Below are 22,558 nucleotides of genomic sequence, written 5' to 3'. Positions count from 1 at the left end.
CCTGTGAAAATTCTTAGAAGGGGGCTCAGAGGCTTGCAAACATAGCAATACATCCAATGCTTGAATATTAGAAGGCATTTTGGATAGTCTTATTCATGTGTAAAAACCTACCACAGCCAGGCACGGTGGCTCACACCTGTAATCCCAGCACTTTGGGAGGCCGAGGCGGGCAGATCACCTGAGGTCGGTGATCAGCCTGACCAATATGGAGAAACCCCATCTCTACTAAAAATACAAAATTAGCCGGGTATGGTGGCACATGCCTGTAATCCCATCTACTCGGGAAGCTGAGGCAGGAGAATCACTTGAACCCAGGAGGCAGAGGTTGTGAGCTGAGATTGCGCCTTTGCACTCCAGCCTGGGCAACAAGAGTGAAACTCCGTCTCAAAAAACAAAACAAAACCCTACCACAGACTCCCCTTTAAATTGCTTTTTGCTTTATTTACAAATATGCTTAGACAAGTGTATGCCAACCCCCTCCTCATTCCCAGCCCATTCTCACAGTTATTTGAAAGGGCACTTCTGGAACTCCACAAGAAGGCAGTGGATCCGAAAGATGTAACCTCAAGGAACGGAACTCAACGCTTGTTTTTCTTATATTTATTGTTTGAGGTTTATCTTATAATGTGAAGTTGCCTTCCTTCCTTTCCTCCCTTTCCTCCCTTTCCTCCCTTTCCTCCCCTCCCCTCCCCTCCTCTCCCCTCCCCTCCCCTCCCCTCCCCTTCCCTTCCTTAGACAGAGTCTCTGTCGCCCAGGCTGGTGTGCAGTGGCACAATCTCGGCTCACTGCAACCTCTGTCTCCCGGGTTCAAGCGATTCTCCTGCCTCAGCCTCCCGAGTACTTGGGATTACAGACGCGCGCCACCATGCCCAGCTAATTTTTGTATTTTTAGTAGAGTTGGCGTTTCACCATGTTGGCCAGGCTGGTCTCAAACTCCTGGCATCAAGTGATCTGCCCCCCTCAGCCTCCCGAAGTGCTGGGATTACAGGCGTGAGCCATCGCACCCGGCCGAAACTGAGGCTTCTTGATGAACTTTGACAATTTTCCCACACTAAAAATTTTCTGGCAGGGCACGGTGGCTTATGCCTGTAATCCGAGCATTTTGGGAGGCCAAGGCAGGAGGCTGGCTTGAGGCCAAGAGTTCAAGATCAGCCTGGGAAACATAGCAAGTCTCTGAAAAAAAGAAAAAGATTTTAGAATTTCCCATTGCTAAGTAATCTGTGGTGTCAGAAATCAGGATAGAGGTTGCCCCCAGGGGAGGGAGAGACTGGACCGGATCTCTGGAGTGCTGAGAATGTTTTGTTTCTTTTTCTGGGAGGTGGATGAATGAGTGTATTCCAGTTTGTGAAAACTCATGAAGCTATACACATATGATATGTACATTTTTCTGTAGGTATATTATCCTTCAATACATGTTTAAATATACTTCACTAATTATAAAAGATCGCTCAAACCAGCGTCACTATCACATGTTGCTGATCAGTTTGTAGAAATATAGATAAAATATATGGTATATATACATATGATTTAACAGTACAAATAACATCTTCTATAAATACATACATGTTTGTTAGGGTGTAAACTCCATCGTAACATTTCTTCAGGATACTGTATAGATATACTAACCTCTCAGAAAACTCAGGCCCCTAAAATACTCCATTTGAGTGACAGTGGAATAGTGAATGGCTCTAGAGTCAGACTGTTTGGGCTCCAATTCTACTGCATGCTAGGTTTTTTTTTTTTTTTTTTTTTTTTTTTTTTTTTTTTTTTGTTGAGATGGAGTTTTGCTCTTGTTGCCCAGGCTGGAGTGCAATAGGGCAATCTCGGTTCACTGCAACCTCTGCCTCCCAGGTTCAAATGATTCTCCTCCCTCAGCCTCCCAAGTAGCGGGATTACAGGCAGGCGCGATCACGCCCAGCTAATTTTGTATTTTCAGTAGAGACAGGGTTTCTCCATGTTGGTCAGGCTGGTATCGAACTCCCGACCTCAGGTGATCTGCCCACCTTAGCCTCCCAAAGTGCTGGGATTACAGGTGTGAGCCACCGTGCCTGACCTTTGTTTTGTTTTTGAGACAGGGTCTCAAACTTTTTTTTTTTTGAGATGGAGTCTCGCTCTGTAGCCCAGGCTGGAGTGCAATGGCGCGATCTTGGCTCACTGCAACCTCCGCCTCCTGGTGTGTCTGGAATTGGTTCCGGCCGGTGGGTTCGTGGTCTCACTGAATTCAAGAACTGAGCCACAGACCTTTGGGGTGAATGTTACAGCTCTTAAAGATGGCGCAGACCCAGAGAGTGAGCGGTTGCAAGGTTAATTGTGAAGAGCAAAAGGACAAAGCTTCCACAGCATGGAAGACCACCCCAGTGGGTTGCTGCTGCTGGCTGGGGTGGCCAGCTTTTTTCCCTTATTTGTCTCCTCCCATGTTCTGTTTCTGTCCTATCAGAATGCCCTTTTTTCAATCCTCCCTGTGATTGGCTACTTTTGGGATCCTGCTGATTGGTGCATTTTACAGAGTGGTGATTGGTGCATTTTACAATCCTCTTGCTAGCTACAGAGCGCCGATTGGTGCGTTTTACAATCCTCTTGCTAGACAGAAAAGTTCTCCAAGTCCCCACTTGACCCAGGAAGTCCAGCTGGCTTCACCTCTCACTGGGTTCAAGCAATTCTGCCTCAGCCCCCCGAGTAGCTGGGATTACAGGAGACTGCCACCATGCCCAGCTAATTTTTGTATTTTTAGTAGAGACAAGGTTTCACTATGTTGGTCAGGCTGGTCTTGAACTCCTAGGTTAAAGCAATCCTCCTGCCTTCACCTCCCAAAGTGCTGGAATTACAGATGTGAGCCACCCTGCCTAGCCTGCATGCTAGTATTATGACCTTGGGAAAGTGATTTAACTTCAGCTTTCTTATCTAAAATGGAAATATTAAAAATAACTACTTCATGGGAATGTTGTATAAATTTTAAAAATAATGCTTATAAAGTGCTTGAAAACAGGTCTGTCCCATAGTAAAAACTTCATAGATATTAATTATTATTATTGTTGTTGTTATTAGACTATCTGAAAAATCAAAGAAGAGAGCATCCCTTTTTCTACCTTTTACTATCCCATCCACTCCAACTCAACAGAACTCACTTCAATTCAGTTTACATTGATTGGGCATCTCTGTGGGCCAGGCACCATGCTCAAATCTGGGCAGAGTGGATGCTTAAAGCATGTTTCGGGCTGTACAGAGTCCCCTACTGCAGAGACCTAAACCCCTGGGAAGATTCTATGCTGGTAGCATTTCCCAAAGGTTCTGTGGCTCATTTCTCCCCAAGTTCACTTCTGGTGCTATTAGAAGTTCTACAAATTTCAGTCTTGAGCCAGTGCGTGAACACAGGCAAATTGTCTCTGGTGGGGTTCTCATCAGAGGAACCTGGCAAGGTAAAAAAGAGGAAGCAGGATGAAGGCTGTGTTTATTTTTTGTTGTGAATATTGTGTTGTGTTTCACCAGGGTGCCAGTCTACTTGACCTAAACAGAAACAACCTGTGTAGTCTTGTGTGACACTGGTATTGTTTTAAGTCAACATTAGGAGGTGGGACAAGAGAAAATGGCCATTAATTAGAACTTAAGCCCCAAACTCTCTCTATATACAATGGGGCATGGAGCGTCCAAGCTGAACAACTGTTTGGAGGTCATTTGTAACCAGGGTAATCTGCTATGGACAGTATCGAAAACGACAGTCACCTCCTTCAGAATTCACTGTCACCGTTGTCCTTAATAACTCCTATTTTTACTGTTCACATCTAGCACTGCATCAATGGATGAGCTGAGAACGTCTTGAAAAGGAACTTGTGAAAAATGCGAAGGAAATACTACTGCTAAATAGGCAAGGCTAATGTTCTCACAACTGTGGAAAACAAAACTGAAAAGAAAACACAACACCAAAGTCCTAAAGCAGTGTTTTTGCATTCATTTTCTCCCTCCATCCTTCCTTCCTGAATAAGCAGCTAACGGAGAACAGCCTGATATGCATTCCTCTTCCCTTCCAGATAGAGAATTGGGTGCTCTGCAGCTGGGCTTCTGTCCTGTCCATACCCGGCAGGGCATGGACAAAAGAAGAAGAAGAAGAAGCTGGTAAAAGAAGAAGAAGAGACTGGGTGCAGTGGCTCACACCTGTAATCCCAGCACTTTGGGAGGCCGAGACGGGCAGATCACCTGAGGTCAGGAGTTTCAAGACCAGCCTGACCAAGATGGAGAAACCCTGTCTCTACTAAAAAAAAAATACAAAATTAGCTGGGCGTGGTGGTGCATGCCTGTAATCCCAGCTACTCGGGAGGCTGAGTCAGGAGAATCACTCGGGAGGCTGAGGCAGGAGAATCACTTGAACTGAGGAGGAGGAGGTTGTGGTGAGCCGAGATCGCACCATTGCACTCCAGCCTGGGCAACAAGAGCGAAACTCCATCTCAAAAAAAAAAAAAAAAAAAAAAAGGAAGAGCAGGGGTAGAGGAGGCAGGAACTCCACAGTGCGCAGGGAGGGACTGTCTCCCCCCAGGTTAAGCAGCCCTGTGCCATGTATCCCGGCATGTGGGAGGTAAGGATCCTTCCCCACTTGATTGTTTCTGGGCAGAATTCAGCATGGTGAATAGCATGGGCTGGCACCCAAAGTGCTTGGCTTTGAGTCCTGGCTCAGCCATTTACCTTGCATAAGTAATTTAGTCTCTCTGTGCCTCAGCTTCCCCATCTGTAAAATGGGGATAACAATAGTACCTGCCTTCTAGAGTTGTGATGAAATTAAAGGAGTTAGTATGTGAAAAACAGTTAAAACAGGGCTTAGCACATATAAACCACCCAATAAATGTTAGCTGTTATTATTATCTCCTTTAGCTCCAAATCATAATTACGATGAACATCATTGTATTATTTTGTCCTCCAGCTGCATGCCATGAAACCACCATATAGGCAAAAATTACCAAGTCCTTTTTCTATTTTAGTTACTACATACTTTATCAGACTCAAGATGAAACACTGTGGGCTGACTTAACAGTGATGACTAAAGTGAGGTCCAGGATGCTATTTTACTAGAAATCCTACCTCTAGGAGTACCTTCTAAGGGAATTTTCAGATATGCAAATCCAAGGTACAAAGGGCATCACTGCAGTATTATTTACGGAGTGAAAAACTGGCCTAAGTGTAGAACAATCTGAGAATGATTAAATATGTTATGGTGCAGAAATAGGCTTTTGAAGAATTTTTAATGACTAGGAAATGCTCATTAAATAAACGTAAGTAGAAAAGCAGGCTTCAAAACTGTTTACAATTGGATCACATTTGGTAACTATGTAAGCACATTTGCAGAGAAAACAAAACCCTAGAGAAATGTATCAAGATGTTCACAGTGGAGTTTCTGAGGGTGGAACTTAAGTATGGTTTTTGTTTACATTTTCTTTATATTTTTTGGTGCCTTCCATGTTTTACACAGGAACACACACAGTTTTTATATTTGGGAAAAACATTAAGTCATAAAACCAAAACATTTAAAGAAAGAATCCTTCAGAAGACATACAGTGGACTGAGAGGAACTAGGAATTGAACCCATGTTTCCTAACCTCTAGTTATTTGGGTGTTTTAAAGCCCAGAATGCCACATAATAGAGACAGGTGTTGTTACTTTTGAAAAAATAAATAAATAAATAAATAAATATAATTATTATTATTATTTGAGACGCACTCCCGCCTTGTCGCCCAGGTTGGAGTGCAGTGGCGTGATCTTGGCTCACTGCAACCTCCGCCTCCTGGGTTCAAGCAATTCTCCTGTCTCAGAGTGGGATTACAGGTGCGCACCACCATGCCCGGCTAATTTTTTGTATCTTTAGTAGAGACGGGGTTTGTCCATGTTGGCCAAGCTGTTCTCAAACTCCTGACCTCATGATCCGCCCACCTCGGCCTCCCAAAGTGTTGGGATTATAGGCGTGAGCCACCATGCCCGACTGGTGTTGCTACTTTTCAACTTACTTTGCTCTGGGAAGAAAAGCTACGTGAAATCTCTGGGTTAAAAAATTACAGAGCCCGGCGCAATAGCAAGTAACTGCAGTCCTCAGGAGGCTAAGGCAGGAGTATTGCTTGAGCCCAGGAGTTTGAGGCTGTAGAGTGATATGATTGAGTCTGTGTATAGCCACTGCACTCCAGCCTGGGCAATACAGCCAACACCCCATCTCTAACGTTAAAAAAAAAAAAAAAAAAAAAAAAAAGATAAATGAAAAGATACAGGGCCGGATGCGGGTGCGGTGGCTCATGCCTGTAATCCCAGCACTTTGGGAGGCCGAGACAGGCGGATCACGAGGTCAGGAGATCAAGACCATCCTGGCCAACACGGTGAAACCCCATCTCTACTAAAAAATACAAAAAACTAGCCGGGTGAGGTGGCGGGCGCCTGCAGTCCCAGCTACTCAGGAGGCTGAGGCAGGAGAATGGCATAAGGCGGAGCTTGCAGTGAGCTGAGATCCGGCCACTGCACTCCAGCCTGGGCGACAGAGCGAGACTCCGTCTCAAAAAAAACAAAAACAAAAACAAAATAAAACAAAAAAAAGATAAATGAAAAGATACACGGCCAGATGTGCGTGCCGTGGCTCACGCCTGTAATCCCAGCACTTTGGGAGGATGAGGCAGGTGGATCACCCGAGGTCAGGAGTTCAAGACCAGCCTGACCAACATGGAGAAACCCTGTCTCTACTAAAAATACAAAATTAGCTGGCTGTGGTAGCATGAGCCTGTAATCCCAGCTACTTGGGAGGCTGAGGCAGGAGAATCACTTGAATCCAGGAGAAGGAGGTTGCAGTGAGCTGAGATCGCTCTTGCTGCCCAGATTGCACTCCACCCAGCCTGGGCAGCAAGAGCGAAACTCCCTCTCAAAAAAAAAAAAAAAAAAGAAAGAAAGAAAAGAAAAGATATATAGATATAGATGAGGACATCTGGGGAGAATAGCAGGGACTTCTTAAGTATAGGATACAATTTGGTATTGAATAATCACAACCATTTGTTTTTACATGGGGGAGAAACATCCTTGGCCCACAGCAGAATGGACGAAAGCCATCCATCCACTCTTTTGGAAGGAGTTTTTTCAAAAAAATTCCGTGGTTTAGCTGGGCACGGTGGCTCACACCTGTAATCCCAGCACTTTGGGAGGCTAAGGTGGGCAGATCATGAGGTCAGGAGTTGAAGACCAGCCTGGTCAATACGGTGAAACCCTGTCTCTACTAAAAATACAAAAAAAAAAAAAAAAAAAATTAGCCAGGCGTAGTGGCGGGCACCTGTAATGCCAGCTACTCAGGAGGCTGAGGCAGGAGAATTGTTTGAACCCAGGAGGAGGAGGTTACAGTGGGCCAAGATTGCGCCATTGCACTCCAGCTGGGCGACAGGGTGAGACTCTGTCTCGGGGAAAAAAAAAAAAAAAAATCCGTGGTTTTTAAAAAAAAGAAAAGCTAACTAACACAAACAAACAGGACAAGAGACATATCTAAATAGACAAGTAACAGAATTCCCAAATTCCCATGCCTCTGCACGCAGGACCTTGCTAATAAACCTCCCATTTGGAGTCCTACACGTCAAGGAAGATTACTAAGAAGAATTTGGAGTGCTCACTTTGGCAGCACGTATACTAAAACTGGAACAATACAGAGGAGATTAACCTGCCCCTTGCATAAGGATGACATGCAAATCTGTGAAGCATTCCACATTTTTTTAAGAAAGTTTTTTTAAAGAAAAAAAAAAAAAATGAAACAGCTTGGAAAACATCAGAGAAAGCCAGCAGACGATCCAGGCCACTGGAGCCTATTCAGCCGAGCCTGGGCTCCTGCCCCGTTTAGCTGTGTGCCTGGGCCTGCAGCTCAGCAGGAGAGGGACCTTGCAGGACTCACACCTTGGCCTGAGAGGCCAGAGTAATAAAATTAGGATTATTTATGATGCAGAAGTGATTTAATAACATTTTTCAAGAACCTGAAGGATTTATGTAGAGGAACTGCTGTTCTAGTAACTAAACCCTTTTGGATGGTCTCCAAGATAAACCAGGCTTGTCTAGCTTCCGCCCTGAGCCCCTCCACCTCTTCCAGTTGCTCTTGGCAAATAATCTCTTCCACTTTACCGGAGGGTGATGGTCAAGGAGATGACCTTCCTGGCTGCTTTATCTACCCTCCTCCCCACCTCAAAATATCTCCCAACATCTCTCTTTGTTCCTTCACGTCACAAAGGAAGAATCAAAGGAGGAGGGAGCTAACATTTATTGACTGCCTGCTGCGTGCCAGCAGCTTGCAGAAACATTACCTCATTTAATTCCCACAAACACCCTGTGAGGTAGGCATAATTATCCCTGTTTTGCTTGTTAGGGGATGGAGGAATATTCTTTTAGCAACTGGTATGAGAATTTCTCCTGGGGGCGAGGCGTGGTGGCTCGGGGCTGTAATCCCAGCACTTTGGGAGGCCAAGGAGGGTGGATGACTTGAGGTCAAGAGTTTGAGACCAGCCTGGCCAACATGGCGGAACCCTGTCTCTATTAAAAATACAAAAAATTAGCCGGGTGTGGTGGTGCACGCCTGTAATCCCAGCTTCTCAAGAGGCTGAGCCATGAGAATAGCTTGAGGCCAGGAGGTAGAAATTGCAGTCCACACTCCAGCCTGGAGACAGAGCAAGCAGAACAAGACTCTGTCTCAAAAAAAAAAAAAAAAAAAAAAAAAAAAAAAGAATTTGTCTTGGGGAGAGAATCATCTTCATGGGAAAATGCCTTGATCAGCCTCTTTGGACAGTGTGGAGGGAGGGGAGAGAGATGAGGAAATGTGTGTGGAATGGGCAGGGTGAGGGGACAGTGGGCTCCTCACTCAGAAAGAAGAGGGGAGGGGCAGAGGCAAGAAAAGAGCAGGAGCTTTAGAGAAAGGCTTTGGGTGGCACAATATGCCCCTACCCTCAAAAGCATCTCTCTTAAAATCTCAAGTAAATTTACTAAGCTCATGAAATGCTGAAAGAAAATTGTTGAATGTGCTTTCTGGCATAGGGTGAAACAAAGCCACGTGTGTGTCACCTGAGATGGTGACAGGCAGACCTGTAAAGGAAGTACATTTCCTAAATTCAAGGGCAGGAAGGCCCCCCACCCCCACCCGTTGACATCTGAGTTCTGTAGAGAGGGGAAAACTGAGGCTCAGAAGTTAATCAACTTCACTAAAGTCACACAGCATCACTAACAAAGGGAATTAATCCCAGGTCTGTTTATCTCGAATGCCTATTGTTTTTACTCTACTCCACATGCTGCTCGAGGAAAGACAGCTTCTTCCTCTCCCAGGCCAACTCTTCCACTGCTGTACTCCATCTAATCATAGTAATTAATAGTAGTGAATATGCATTGAGTGTCTACCATATGCCAGACATTGTTGCATGCAGTAGCTCATTTGCTCCTCACAACGACACTATATTTTTGACCATATAATTATTCACATTTTATTATATGGAAACTGCTGCTCAGAGAGGTTAAGACACTAGCTCAAAGTCCCACTGCTGTAAGTGGTGAAACCAACATTTGAATCACAGCCTATGGTCTTAACTGCATTGCACTCTCTCATCTCATCCCTTCTCACCTCTTGAAAGAACAGTTCTTCAAATTAACCCATCTAATTAACCTGTTCTCTCCCTCCTGCTCCTAGGATGGGACCTGGTGGGGTTTGCAGAGGTCACGCAACACTGAACAGGGAAGGTGTTCTGATGGGCTTGGGTCAAAGCTCAGGCTAATAGTATAACTTGGGGGTTGGTAAATTTTTTCTGTAAAGAGCCAGACAGTAAATATTTCAGGCTTTATGGGCCATATGGTCTCTGTAGCCAACTGCTCAACTCTGCTGTTGTAACATGAAAGTAGCCATAGTCATAAGTGAATGGGCAGGACTGTGTTCCAATAAAGCTTTATTGATGGACACTGACATTTGAATTTCCTAAAATTTTTATGCGTCACAAAATACTATTCTTCTTTTGCTTCTTTTCTCCAATCATATAAAAAGGTAAAAACCATGCTTAGCGTAAAAGTCATATAAAAATGGGAGGCAGGCTGGATTTGGCCTGCAGGTGACAGTTCGCTGACCCTAGTTTTACCAAACCTTCCCTTCTTTTGGATTCTACATCCAGCTGGGCCAACTCCAGATTAAACAGCTTCTAGGTCGGGCTTTGAGCCTGCCCTCCTTTGCCCGCTTCTCTTACCTACGAAACCACACAGGTCCAGTCCACAAGCCTCTGCTCATCGCTGCCCCATCAGGAGCTCTCCTCCAGTCTTCCAGCATCTCCTGACCAACCACAAGCTGCTGTCTGCTGTCCCTGCAGGAGGTGGCCATAAAGAAAGATGGAACTGCCATCATTTAGATGACCCTGGTGAAGCAAAGCCCCAAGGACAGGTTAAAGGGGTATCACGCAAACACTATGACAAGCCTTGCAAATAATACGCTTCAAATAGACTGCACATCATAAAAGGAAATCTCTAGGAAAGGTGGAGAAGACATTGCTAACAATCTGGGTCCAAGGAAGGAGTCCTGGAGACAGAAATGGAAATGCCTTTCTCCTGCAGGAGACCAAGGCCAGAGGACAAGATATGGAGGACAGGAGTGCACCAGGGTCACAGGACAGTTTAGGTCTAGTACCACAGAGAGGACTAAAAAGCACTGACAGTCGGGCGCGGTGGCTCATGCCTGTAATCCCAGCACTTTGAGAGGACAAGGCGGGTGGATCACCTGAGGTCGGGAGTTCGAGACCAGCCTGGCCAACATGGCAAAACCCCATCTCTACTAGAAATACAAAAATTAGCCAGGCATGGTGGCATGTGCCTGTAATCCCAGCTACTCGGGAGGGAGGCTGAGACACGAGAATTGCTTGAACCCAGGAGGCAGAGGTGCAGTGAGCTGAGATCGTGGCACTGCACTCCAGCCTAGGTGACAGAGCAAGACTCTGTCTCAAAAAAAAAAAAAAAAAAAGCACTGACTAAGGAAAGGCTAAGAATAACAACAACAACAACAAAAAACTGCTAACTTTTTTTTATTAAACACCTATTGTGTTCTAGGCATATGTTGCTGGTTTTTAAAAAATAATACTGTCTCTTATTTAACTCTTTCAACACTCTGGCAAAATAGTCATTTAAAAAATCTTGCATTCATTTTTTTAAAATAAATATTGTGCATCTTTTATGTGGCAGACACTATGCTAGATGCTGAGGATAAGCAAGTAAGCAAAAATAGACCTTGTGCCTGCTTTCATGGAGATTATACAGGGATTGACAAATTTTTTTTCCGTAAAGGACCAGATTGTAAGTATTTTAGGTTTTGTGGGCCATAAGGCCTCTGCTGCAACTACTCAACTCTGCCACTGCAGTGCAAAAGCAACCACACACAATATGTAAAAAAGTAGGTGTGGCTGCGTGCCAATAAAACTTTTTTATGAAAATAGGCTTCAGGCCAAAGCCGGCTACAGTTTGCTGACCCCTGTTCTAGTAGGAGACAAACATTAAGTAAATAATTACACAAAAAGCAATCATTAAGTGACATCAGGTAGAAGTTCCTGATACTAAAAAACACTATAATCAGAGAGATTTAACCTATTCAGGGAGATCAGAGGTTTCCCTGAGGGAGCAGGTCTTAGATCTAATGTAGCAGTTAATTAGTGAGGTGAGAGTAAGACTATTGCAGACAAAGGAAAGAGCTTGTGCAAAGGCCTGGGCCAGAAAGAAGCATAGTAAACCCAAGTTAAAAGAGGTTTATAGGGCCAGCGCGAGGTGGCTCACGCCTATAATCCCAGCACTTTGGGAGGCCGAGGCAGGCAGATTACCTGAGGTTGGGAGTTTGAGACCAACGTGGAGAAACCCTGTCTCTACTAAAAATACAAAATTAGCTGGGCGTGGTGGCACATACCTGCAATCCCAGCTACTAGGGAGGCTGAAGCAGGAGAATCGCTTGAACCTGGGAGGCGGAGGTTGCTGTGAGCCGAGATCGTGCCATTGCACTCCAGCCTGGGCAACAGGAGCGAAACTCCGTCTCAAAAAAAAAAAAAAAAAAAAAAAAAAGAGGTTTATAAGCCTGGTGCGGTGGCTCATGCCTGTAATCCCAACATTTTGGGAGGCCGAGGGCGGGTGGATCACAAGGTCAGGAGTTCAAGACCAGCCTGGCAAAGATGGTGAAACCCCATCTCTACTAAAAATACAAAAATTAGCTGAGCGCGGTGGCGGGTGCCTGTAATTCCAGCTACTTGCGAGGCTGAGCCAGATAATTACTTGAACTCAGGAGGCAGAGGTTGCAGTGAGCTGAGATCTTGCCACTGCACTCCAGGCTGGGTGACAGAGTGAGATTCTGTCTCAAAATATAAATAAATAAATAAATAAATTAATTAAAAGGTTTATATAGTTGGGGCAGAAAAAGTCAGTGAGTGTGAGCTCAGACTGAAAACAGCAGGGAGTGCTAAGCCCTGTAAGGTCTTGTGGATCTTGTTAGGGGATAAGGTCCCTATTTAAATACAGAGACTGCTGCACAGGGAGTTAAGTAACACGCTCAAGGTCATGTAGCCCGCAAAAGGTGGAGCTAGAAGCCTTATCTCTAGACCCAACTTCCGTATTCCCTTCGTGTTCATTTTGGTTCTGTTTGCCCAGTGTCTTTACAAATTTTCCTCTGTGAAATTCCCAAATCATTCAACAAAATTAAAAGGAAAGAGAAAGCCGAGTCCTGCACCTAGGCTAGGAGGCTAGCAGAGCCCTGATACCAGCGGGAAACCAGAGTGAACCTGGCAGATAAGTCCTACTGTGGAGGACCTACAGGTCTGGGGAGAGCTGTGCTCCTACTTCTCCTTTTTTCTCTGATGACCCCTTATATGAGTCTTAGCAAAGCTTCCTCTGTCCTTGATGTCAAAGGAACCTTCAGAATTATCGCCCAGACTCCTCCCCCTGCGTTGCCAGGCCCTCTGGATCTTGCCCTGCCTGCCTCTGCACTCTGTCCTCACTGCCTCACTTGCACGCTCCCCTTGGGGACACTTGCATGGCTTGCTGCTCTGTGAACACTCCACGTCCCCTCCTCAGTTCCACGCTGTTCCGCTGCTGGAAGAGCACATGCCTTGCCCTTCCCCTTTGTCTGGAAACCTTCTCTTCTTGAAGAATCCACGAAAATGTAGCACATAGACACCATGGAATACTATGCAGTCACAAAAAAGGATGAGTTCATGTAATTTGCAGGGACATGGATGAAGCTGGAAACCATCATTATCAGCAAACTAACACTGGAACAGAAAACCAAACACCACATGTTCTCACTCCTAAGTGGGAGCTGAACAATGATAACACATGGACACAGGGAGGGGAACATCACACACTGGGGCCTGTCAGAGGGTTGGGGGGCTAGGGGAGGGATAGCATTAGGAGAAATACATCATGTAGATGACGGGTTGATGGGTGCAGCAAACCACCACGGCACATGTATACCTATGTAACAAACCTGTACATTTTGAACATGTATCCCAGAACTTAAAGTATAATATAATAAAACAAAACAAAACAAAAAACCTTCAAAGAGGAATCTCCAAAAGCAAAATAAATAAATAAATAAAAGAATCCACCTAGGAGGCCGGGCTCAGTGTCTTACAGCTGTAATCTCAGCACTTTGGGAGGCAGAGGTGGGTGGCATGTGCTGCAATCCCAGCTATTTGGGAGGCTGAGGCAGGAGAATTGCTTGAACCCAGGAGGTGGAAGTTGCAGTGAGCCAAGATCATGCCACTGCACTCCAGTCTCGGTGACAAGAGCAAAACTGAAATCAAAACAAAAACAAAACAAAAAAACAAAAACAAAACCAAATCCACCCAGGAATGGTTCCTGATGCTTCCAGTTCTGCAGGAAGCTGTGCTCCCCTTCAATGCCCACACGGTTCTTGGTGTGAATGGCTAACATCCTAAACTACAGTTCATGTCGGCCTCCCACACTGTACCCTGAGCTAGCAAAGGGCTTATGCGATGGGCGTTTGGCACTTTCATATGGAGGTTAACCCGCTGACTTGTTAACTCCACTTATTCCCAGCTCTTAGGCATCTGCATATTTCTATCCTTCAGATTTCCTAGCACTAGGCCTGATAGCAGCACTTCTCAAAGTGGGGTCCCCAGTCCAACAGCATCAGCATCACCTGGGAACTCTCTAGAAATGCAAATTCTAGAGCCCTCATTGGACCTCTGAGATCAGAAACTGGGGGTGTGCAGCGATGTGTGCTTTCATAAGCCCTCCAGGTGACACTGAGGCAGGCGAATGTTTGAGAACCACGGCCTCACCAGAAGTTATTGCTCATTAAATTGTTGATTCCCTGAGGATGGTAACTGGTTGTTTTCAGCCTAGAAAAGAAAAAGAGTAACTGAGAAAATGACACGAAAAGCTTTTACTAGGCTGGGTTTTTAGAAAAGAAATTTTCTGACACGATATTTCAAATATGGGACTTTCAAAGAAGGCTCTGCTTTGTAAGCGTTGAAAAACAAGATGGATTCTCCTCTGTCTGGCTTGGGTGTGGTCTTGCTGAAGGGCAGGGGTTCGGACGAGATAACCTCGCCAGATGCCCTCCACTGCTCAGATTCTCTGCTTCTCGATATTCTATGCTCCAGGAAAGAAATATAAGTTAGGGAGCAGGGCATTATTGCTAGGGGACTTTGGGCTTTCAGCCCACAAGGAAGTATATACTTCTTTCCTCTTCTAAGGTGAGTCTTTGCCAGTCTATACTCATAAAAAGAGATGACCAGGACCTTTGAGAAAGGTAATTGTTTGTTTTTAGGTCATAAAAATGAATCCTTGCTTTGTTTTCAAAGGAACATGCTCTTCATGCAATCTATACAATCTGAATGACAAGTAGGTGAGGTCCAAGATTGGAAAGATAAAACTTCATTGTTGGTTTTTGGCCTGGAGCTGAAACAATGGGACAAAGGAGTGGCTTGTTGGTATAAGCTCTATAAAACACAATAATATTAGTCATGTAAACAGGAGAAAATAGGAGAGGCTTAATGAGATAAATTACACCGAGTCACCACATTAGGGATTAAAAGATTCTGATTAAGCAAACGCTAAAAAGTACAAAAGAAAGGATAAAGGGAAGCGTGGTAACTTTAGTGTTAGAAAACAATGGGTCCTTCTATCTAGGGTGCTGTTTGACAAGGGGGAGCTTTGAGAGGCTGCCTGAGCCAACTGTGAGCGTCCATTAAGATCCCACTTTTCATCCAAAAAAAAAAAAAATCCTATACTCAAACCAGGGCTCACAAAGCCAACACATTCTTTTTTTCTTCCTTATTCTTTTTCTTTCCCTCTTCACAATTGCAAAGCAATCCATTTTGCTAGATGAGTCTGTGAAGGGAATAAAAGCACTCCAGGTTTCTGAATCTATTAGCATTCCCAGATTTGCTGGCCTAACTTCCAAAGTGTGACTGGCTGCCATTCTCAGGCTAAGGGGAAAATAGCCAACTCATTGATGTTTAAGATTGCCTGTGTACCTGTGAGAACAGCCACTTTTTCATAACTATTTTTATAAGGACATTTGAACAACTGAAGTAGAGGGTACAGATGTGTACTATTTCAACTAACAGAGCCGCTGGAGCCTTGAGTCAGTATTACCTGCTCATCATGTAGCTGTCTGTATTAAAGTGCACATCTACAGATGAGAAGATATAAAACTCTGTCAAAACATAGAACAGCGAAACTCTCAGTGGTTCGCACTTCCACATACTTCTTGGCACCGGTATAAGTGCAAGGTCGCCAAAGGCCAGCGAGCCTTTATATATATGTATATTTTGAGACAGAGTCTTGCTCTTTCACCCAGGCTGGAGCGCAGTGGCACCATCTCGGCTCATTGCAACCACTGCCTCCCAGGTTCAAGTGATTCTTGTGCCTCAGCCTCCCCAGTAGCTGGGATTAGAGGTGCGTGCCACCACAACCGGCCTGGAACAATTTTTTTTTTTTTACATAAATGTAAAACATAAGCTCCCAGAAGCAGAATTGCTTTCAAAGGGTAGGAATGTTTTAAAATTTTTGGTATTACTTACACATGTCTTTCAGAACAGTGATACTAGGCCAGGTACTGTGACTCATGCCTGTAATCCCAGCACTTTGGGAGGCCAAGGCTGGCAAATCGCTGGAACCCAGGAGTTCGAGACCAGCTGGGCAACATGGGGAAACCCTACCTCCACTAAAAATACAAAAAATTAGCTCGGTGTGGTAGTGCACACCTGTAGTCTTAGCTATGGAGGCTGAGTTGGGAGAATCACCTGGGCCCAGGGAGGTACAGGCTGCAGTGAGCCAAGATCCCAGCCTGGGAGTACACTCCAGCCTGGGAGTGAGAACCTGTCTCAACAATGAAAGATAAGTGATATGAAATTCACTTCGACTAACAGTGAATGATTTTGCTTATTTCCTTGATTCCCTGAACCATACTTTTTTGTACAAGTATTTGCCAATTTGAGGAGCTAAAAATGACATTCCATTTTTGTTTTAATAAGTATTTCATATTCATGTTCTATATATAGAGAGAGAAAATTGTTTTTTCTTTGGCAATTGCGTATTCATGTGTTTGCACATTTTTTTTTTTTTACTGAAATAGCGGTAGTTTTTTGCATGGATTATAAAAACTTCATGTATTAATGATACTACTTTACTTGCTCATATATGCTGTAGGATTTCCCTCTAATTTTTCATTTTAATTTTTTTCATGGTGTTTTTGACATGCCAAAGTATTTAACATTCATGTAGTCAAATCCGGAAATGCGTTGTTTTCTTCCTTTGCTTTTAAGCTTACAAAATTCTGTACTGGCTGGGTATGGTGGCTCAAGCCTGTAATCCAGCACTTTGGGAGGCCAAGGCTGGCGAATCGCTGGAACCCAGGAGTTCGAGACCAGCTGGGCAACATAGCAAGACCCCATCTCAAATTTTAAAAATTAAAAATTTTAAACATTAAAAATAAATAAATAGGGCCAGGTGTGGTGGCTTACACCTGTAAAACCAACACTCTGGGAGGCTGAGACAGGAGGATCACTTGAGCCCAGGAGTTTGAGACCAGCTTGGGCAACACAGCAAAATCCTGTGTCTATGAAAAATAGAAAAATTAACCAGGTGTGGTGGTGCATGCCTGTAGTCCCAGCTACTCGGGAGGCTGAGGTGGGAGAATGGTGTGAACCTGGGAGACGGAGCTTGTAGTGAGCAGAGATCGCGCCACTGCACTCCAACCTGGAGAAGAGTGTGAGACTCTGTCTCAAAAAATAAAATAAAATAAAGTAAAATGCAATTGCCTCATCCTCTGAGGTGGGACCCATAAATCTGCATTTTCACCAAGCATCAGAGAGAAGTCTTCTGCAAGGTGGCACAAGAAAATTTTCAACATTGATTATCTGATTCGATACATAGGTATACATCCACATCCACATCTGTATAGTACCCACGGATCATCTCCAGCTGTACATCTCCCAGGTACCTACAGCTCAATCCAAAACAGAATTCAACACCTCTCTACCCAAAACTCTTCCTCCTCTAAGTATCATTTTTCTTTCTGACACACACCACGACGTTTCCTTGCCCCAGATCTGAATCAGCCATGTCTTCAGGGAGCTCTGGGTACATTCTCATGGGTAATGACATTCAGATACTAAGATATTGGCACTAGGTATCATTCGAATTCTCTTGTCTTAATTTGAACTGTTTTCTCAGAATGCAGTTCCAACAGTGGGATTATTAAATTAGGAAAGGTGATATATTTTATGGCTCTTAATTCAATATTGACAAAGGTACAGCCAGTCCACTGCTGGGCTCTGTTAGGACTGTATTCCTTTGCCTCTCCTTCGCCTGTTAGTGTCAGTCGCTAATATTAAAGCAGTAGCATTGGCTGACAGTGTCCTCAAATGTGAGAGCTTCAGAGAACAGTTCTGACGCACAGCTCCTGTCATTCCCCTCCCTGGTCCTCTGGGGATCTTTGCTGAAGAGACACATTCTGAACTAGAGCCAGAGAGCGAATAAAGAACTAGCTGGGTAAGTGCATAAACAGCTCGACTTCTACCTCATCCCCAAATTAGTGCAGCTCTGGTTAATTTTGTGTGTGTGTGTGTGTGTGTGTGTGTGTTGAGATGGAGTCTCACACTGTCACCCAGGCTAGAGTGCAGTGGCCTGAGCTAGGCTCACTGCAACCTCTGCCTTCCGGTTTCAAGTGATTCTCCTGCCTCAGCCTCCTGAGTAACTGAGATTACAGGCGCCCACCACCACGCCTGGCTAATTTTTGTATTTTTAGTAGAAACAGGGTTTCACCATGTTGGCCAGGCTGGTCTCGAACTTCTGACCTAGTGATACGCCCACCTCGGCCTCCCTAACTGCTGGGATTACAGGCATGAGCCACTGCACCCGGCCAACTCTGGTTGATTTTTAGGGGAAGACATGGCCAAGGCCGGAACTCCTGAGCAGGGCATTCCACTTCTGTTTCTTTCCTGAGTCTAAGCAGCATCAGAATGTACAAGGAAGGCTAGCCTGATCCTTTGGGGTGGCAGGAGGTAAGAAAGAATAAAATGGAATGTGGTTTCTGAACTTCAATGAACAGTAATGACACACGCTGATAAATGTGGCCCAGGTTAGTATACTGAGGGGAATGCAGGGTGGTGAGGGAGTAGTCAAGAGGAAGGTACAAAGGGGACAGAAGTATGACGGCAAAGCGGGCTCTCCTAGAACCATTTTAGATGTGCAGGAGAAGAAATTCCCTCTCCCAAATCTACTGCCAGGCATACCCTCCAGCCATGTTTACCTCTCCCTTTTGGTGGTAAAGCCCACCGAAACTAACTCCAAAAGAGACTGAGAGCCCTAGAAAGAACAGGTCTTGGCCGGGCACGGTGGCTCAAGCCTGTAATCCCAGCACTTTGGGAGGCCGAGACGGGCGGATCACGAGGTCAGGAGATCGAGACCATCCTGGCTAACACGGTGAAACCCCGTCTCTACTAAAAAATACAAAAACTAGCCGGGCGAGGTGGCGGCCGCCTGTAGTCCCAACTACTCGGGAGGCTGAGGCAGGAGAATGGCGTGAACCCGGGAGGCGGAGCTTGCAGTGAGCTGAAATCCGGCCATTGCACTCCAGCCTGGGCAGCAGAGCGAGACTCCGTCTCAAAAAAAAAAAAAAACAAAAAAAAAAAAAAAAAAAAAAAAAGAACAGGTCTTGCTTCAAGCTGTTTCAATATCTTTTTTTTTTTTTTTTTTTTGAGAAGAAGTCTAGCTCTGTTGCCCAGGCTGGAGTGCAGTGGCACGATCTTGGCTCACTGCAACCTCCACCTCCAGGGTTCAAACAATTCTCTGCCTCAGCCTCCTGATTAGCTGGGATTACAGGTGGCCGCCACCACGCCCAGCTAATTTTTGTTTTATTAGAAACAGGGTTTCACCACCTTGGCCAAGCTGGTCTTGACCTCCCCACCTTGTGGTCTACCCACCTTGGCCTCCTAAAGTGCTGGGGTTACCGGCGTGAGCTACCGCACCGAGCCTGTTTCAACATCTTTAAGGACTAGAAGTGAAGAAAAAGATGTTAGGTAAGAACCAGACCATATATTGTTTGACTTGACAAATCTTGTACTTATCTAAAATGTGCTAATACTCTGTTGCTTCTACTGTCTGTGAGCTCAAGAGACACAGAGTTTCCTTCCTAGGCTTTTCTAGTGCTCCTGCGTCATAGAGATCCTAATATCTTCTGATTGACCTCTTCGTATTCTATTTATTTATTTATACTTTAATTTTAGAGACAGGGTCTCACTTTGTCTGCAACCTCGAACTCCTGGGCTCAAGCCGTCTTCCTGTGTTAGCCTCCCAAGTAGCTAGAAATATAGGCGTGTGCCACCAAACTCTCAGCTAATTTTTTTTTTCTTTTTCTTTTTGTAGAGATGAATGTCTCACTCTATTATTGCCCAGGCTGGTCTTGAACTCCTGGTCTCAAGTGATCCTCCAGCCTCGGCCTCTCAAAATGTTGGGATTACAAGTATGAGCGACCTCACCGGGCCCAAATTAGGATAACAAATAGAAATTTTAAATTTAAATTTTCATGCCATAAGTTTTTATACCTTTAGTGCTAATACGTGTTTGGAAAGAATTAATATGTAGAAAACAAGTATTATTGGAAAAGTTCAGAAACAGTTGCTTAGGCCTAGCACAGCAGCCAGATTATGTTTCGTGATGATGTATCCGTGGTTTCTATTTTAGACTGCATAGATAGGACAGCCATTTTCCACCAGGTAAATTAGTCTTCATCTGGTTGTGCTCTTCCAGGAGCACAGCGTCAAGACTCAGTGACACTCATGACACCATTTCAAGTCACATGGCCCCACCACTTCATCCAGGTCTCTCTGAAGCTAACCCTTATTTGACCCGTAGCATATATTCTGTGATAGTCTTTTACTATTACTCATAATTTAAAGTATGAGTTTTGAATTTCCGGCTATCCTGTATGTTTTGAGATAAGAAGTAACATTTATGTAAATAGTTCCTTATGTCCTCAATACCTAGAAGAGAACTGTATTTTTTGGTAGATCTAAATAAATACTGGCTGATAACTTGTTACCTGGAACAGATTATGCTTGAAAACTTTAACTTCCATTAACGCACACACACCCATCCTTGAAAGTGGATATGGGGCAGCTAAATCTTATAAGTAAGGGATGAGACAATGTACACCAACTAAGGACCAACAGCCCAGGAGTTTGAATTCTAGGAGGACCATGAGAGGTGTACAGCTGGACTTTGATGAGAAGGTCATTAGCCCCTAAAAGAGTTGTCATAGCTTTTGGGGAGAAAATGCTTCACCAAAGAAATTCTATTTATTTTATGATGAGATCGGGCACATTCAGGATGGTATGGCCTATTTATTCTATTTATTTTAAAGGCTTGCTGGAAGCCATCTAGCCACTGGCCAACTGCAAACTATGTGCACTTTTCTGGGTCCCAAAGCCAACTTAAGAGGCTGCACTTGAAAGAACTGGTTTTTTTCTTTTTTTTTTTTTTTTTTTTTTTTTTTTTTTTTTTTTTTTTTTTTTTTTTTTTTTTTTGAGACGGAGTCTTGCTCTGTAGCCCGGGCTGGAGTGCAGTGGCCGGATCTCAGCTCACTGCAAGCTCCGCCTCCCGGGTTTAGGCCATTCTCCTGCCTCCTCCGGAGTAGCTTACAGGCGCCCGCCACCTCGCCCCTGTGAAAGATTACAGGCTTGAGCCACCGCGCCCGGCAGAACTGGTTTTTTTCTATACAGACCTCTGAGCTACACTCAGTGAAACTAATTCCAACTTGGGATTCTTATTAATTATCTGTTGAGATTGTAGAACTAGGCAGTATCCTTTCGGAATATTTTTCAAGAAATGAGTATAATAGTATTCACAAAAGGAAAACATCAGGCTCTTTTTGCAACGCAAATAACAACTCTCAACATTAATCCCTTCCACCTGCCACCACCACCACCATCACTACCTTCCTAACTTTCCCTAATACCATCCTGGCTGCTATCTTCAACCCAAAAGGATGATGGGGAAGAGAATATTCCCTCCTTATGAAAGAGCTTCCTAGGGCTGGTGCAGTGGCTCATATCGGTAATCTCACCACTTTGGGAAGCTGAAGACGAGGATCACTTGAGCCCAGAAGTTCAAGACCAACATGAGCAATATGGTGAGACTTCATCTCTCCAAAAAGTTTAAAAATTAGGCCGGGTACGGTGGCTTACACCTGTAATCTCAGCATTTTGAGAGGCCAAGGCAGGTGGATTGCTTGAGCTCAGGAGTTTGAGACCAGCCTTGGCAACATGATGAAACCCCGTCTCTACAAAAAATACAAAAATTAAGCCGGGCGCGGTGGCTCACGCTTGTAATCCCAGCACTTTGGGAGGCTGAGGCGGGCAGATCACAAGGTCAGGAGTTCAAGACCAGCCTGGCCAACATAGTGAAACCCCGTCTCTACTAAAAATACAAAAATTAGCCAGGGGTGGTGGCACATGCCCGTAGTCCCAGCTACTCAGGAGGCTGAGGCAAGAGAATTGCTTGAACCCTGGAGGTAGAGGTTGCAGTGAGCCAAGATGGTACCACTGCATTCAGGCCTGTGCTACAGAGTGAGACTCTGTCTAAAAAAAAAAAAAAAAAAAAAAAAAAAAAAATACAAAAATTAGTCAGGCCTGGTGGTACACACCTGTGGTCCTGCTACTTGGGAGGCTGAAGTGGGAGGATCGCTTGAACCCAGGAGGTCGAGGCTGCAGTGAGCTATGACTGTGCCACTGCACTCCAGTCTGGGTGACAGAGCAGACCTTGTATATGTATTTAAAAAGTAGGCTGGGTGTGGTGGTTCATGTCTGTAATCCCAGCACTTTGGGAGGCCTAGGCGGGAAGATCACAAGGTCAAGAGATAGAGACCATCCTGGCCAACATGGTGAAATGACATCTCTACTAAAAATACAAAAATTGGCTGGGCATGGTGGTGCATGCCTGTAATCCCAGCTACTCAGGAGGCTCAGGCAGGAGAATTGCTTAAACCCAGGAGGTGGAGGTTGCAGTGGAGCTGAGATCACGCCACTGCACTCCAGCCTGGTGACAG

The 22,558-nt window shown here is 44.7% G+C and overlaps 1 long non-coding RNA gene and 1 other non-coding gene across 4 annotated transcripts in view; one reads left to right on the top strand and one right to left on the bottom strand.

Moving 5' to 3' along the window:
* LOC126937175 (uncharacterized) overlaps positions 1–22,558 on the bottom strand; it is a 59,027-nt gene that overhangs the window by 20,534 nt on the left and 15,935 nt on the right. The window contains exon 1 of one of the 3 annotated variants that reach the window (XR_007719673.1): positions 10,203–10,366. The exons of the other annotated variants lie outside the window; for them this stretch is intronic. This is a non-coding gene — a long non-coding RNA (uncharacterized LOC126937175). Of the gene's footprint in view, positions 1–10,202; positions 10,367–22,558 lie in introns of those variants that run through there. 3 annotated transcript variants of the gene reach the window in all.
* LOC126938230 (U6 spliceosomal RNA) lies at positions 7,606–7,712 on the top strand. Its single transcript, XR_007720041.1, has one exon. It is a non-coding gene; the product is annotated as a U6 spliceosomal RNA (small nuclear RNA).

The sequence above is a fragment of the Macaca thibetana genome, chromosome 15 (genome assembly GCF_024542745.1).
Source record: "Macaca thibetana thibetana isolate TM-01 chromosome 15, ASM2454274v1, whole genome shotgun sequence".
In the NCBI taxonomy this organism is placed as follows: Eukaryota; Metazoa; Chordata; class Mammalia; order Primates; family Cercopithecidae; genus Macaca; species Macaca thibetana.
Note: the sequence above shows the minus strand (reverse complement) of the source record. Positions and strands in the feature narration are given on the sequence as shown.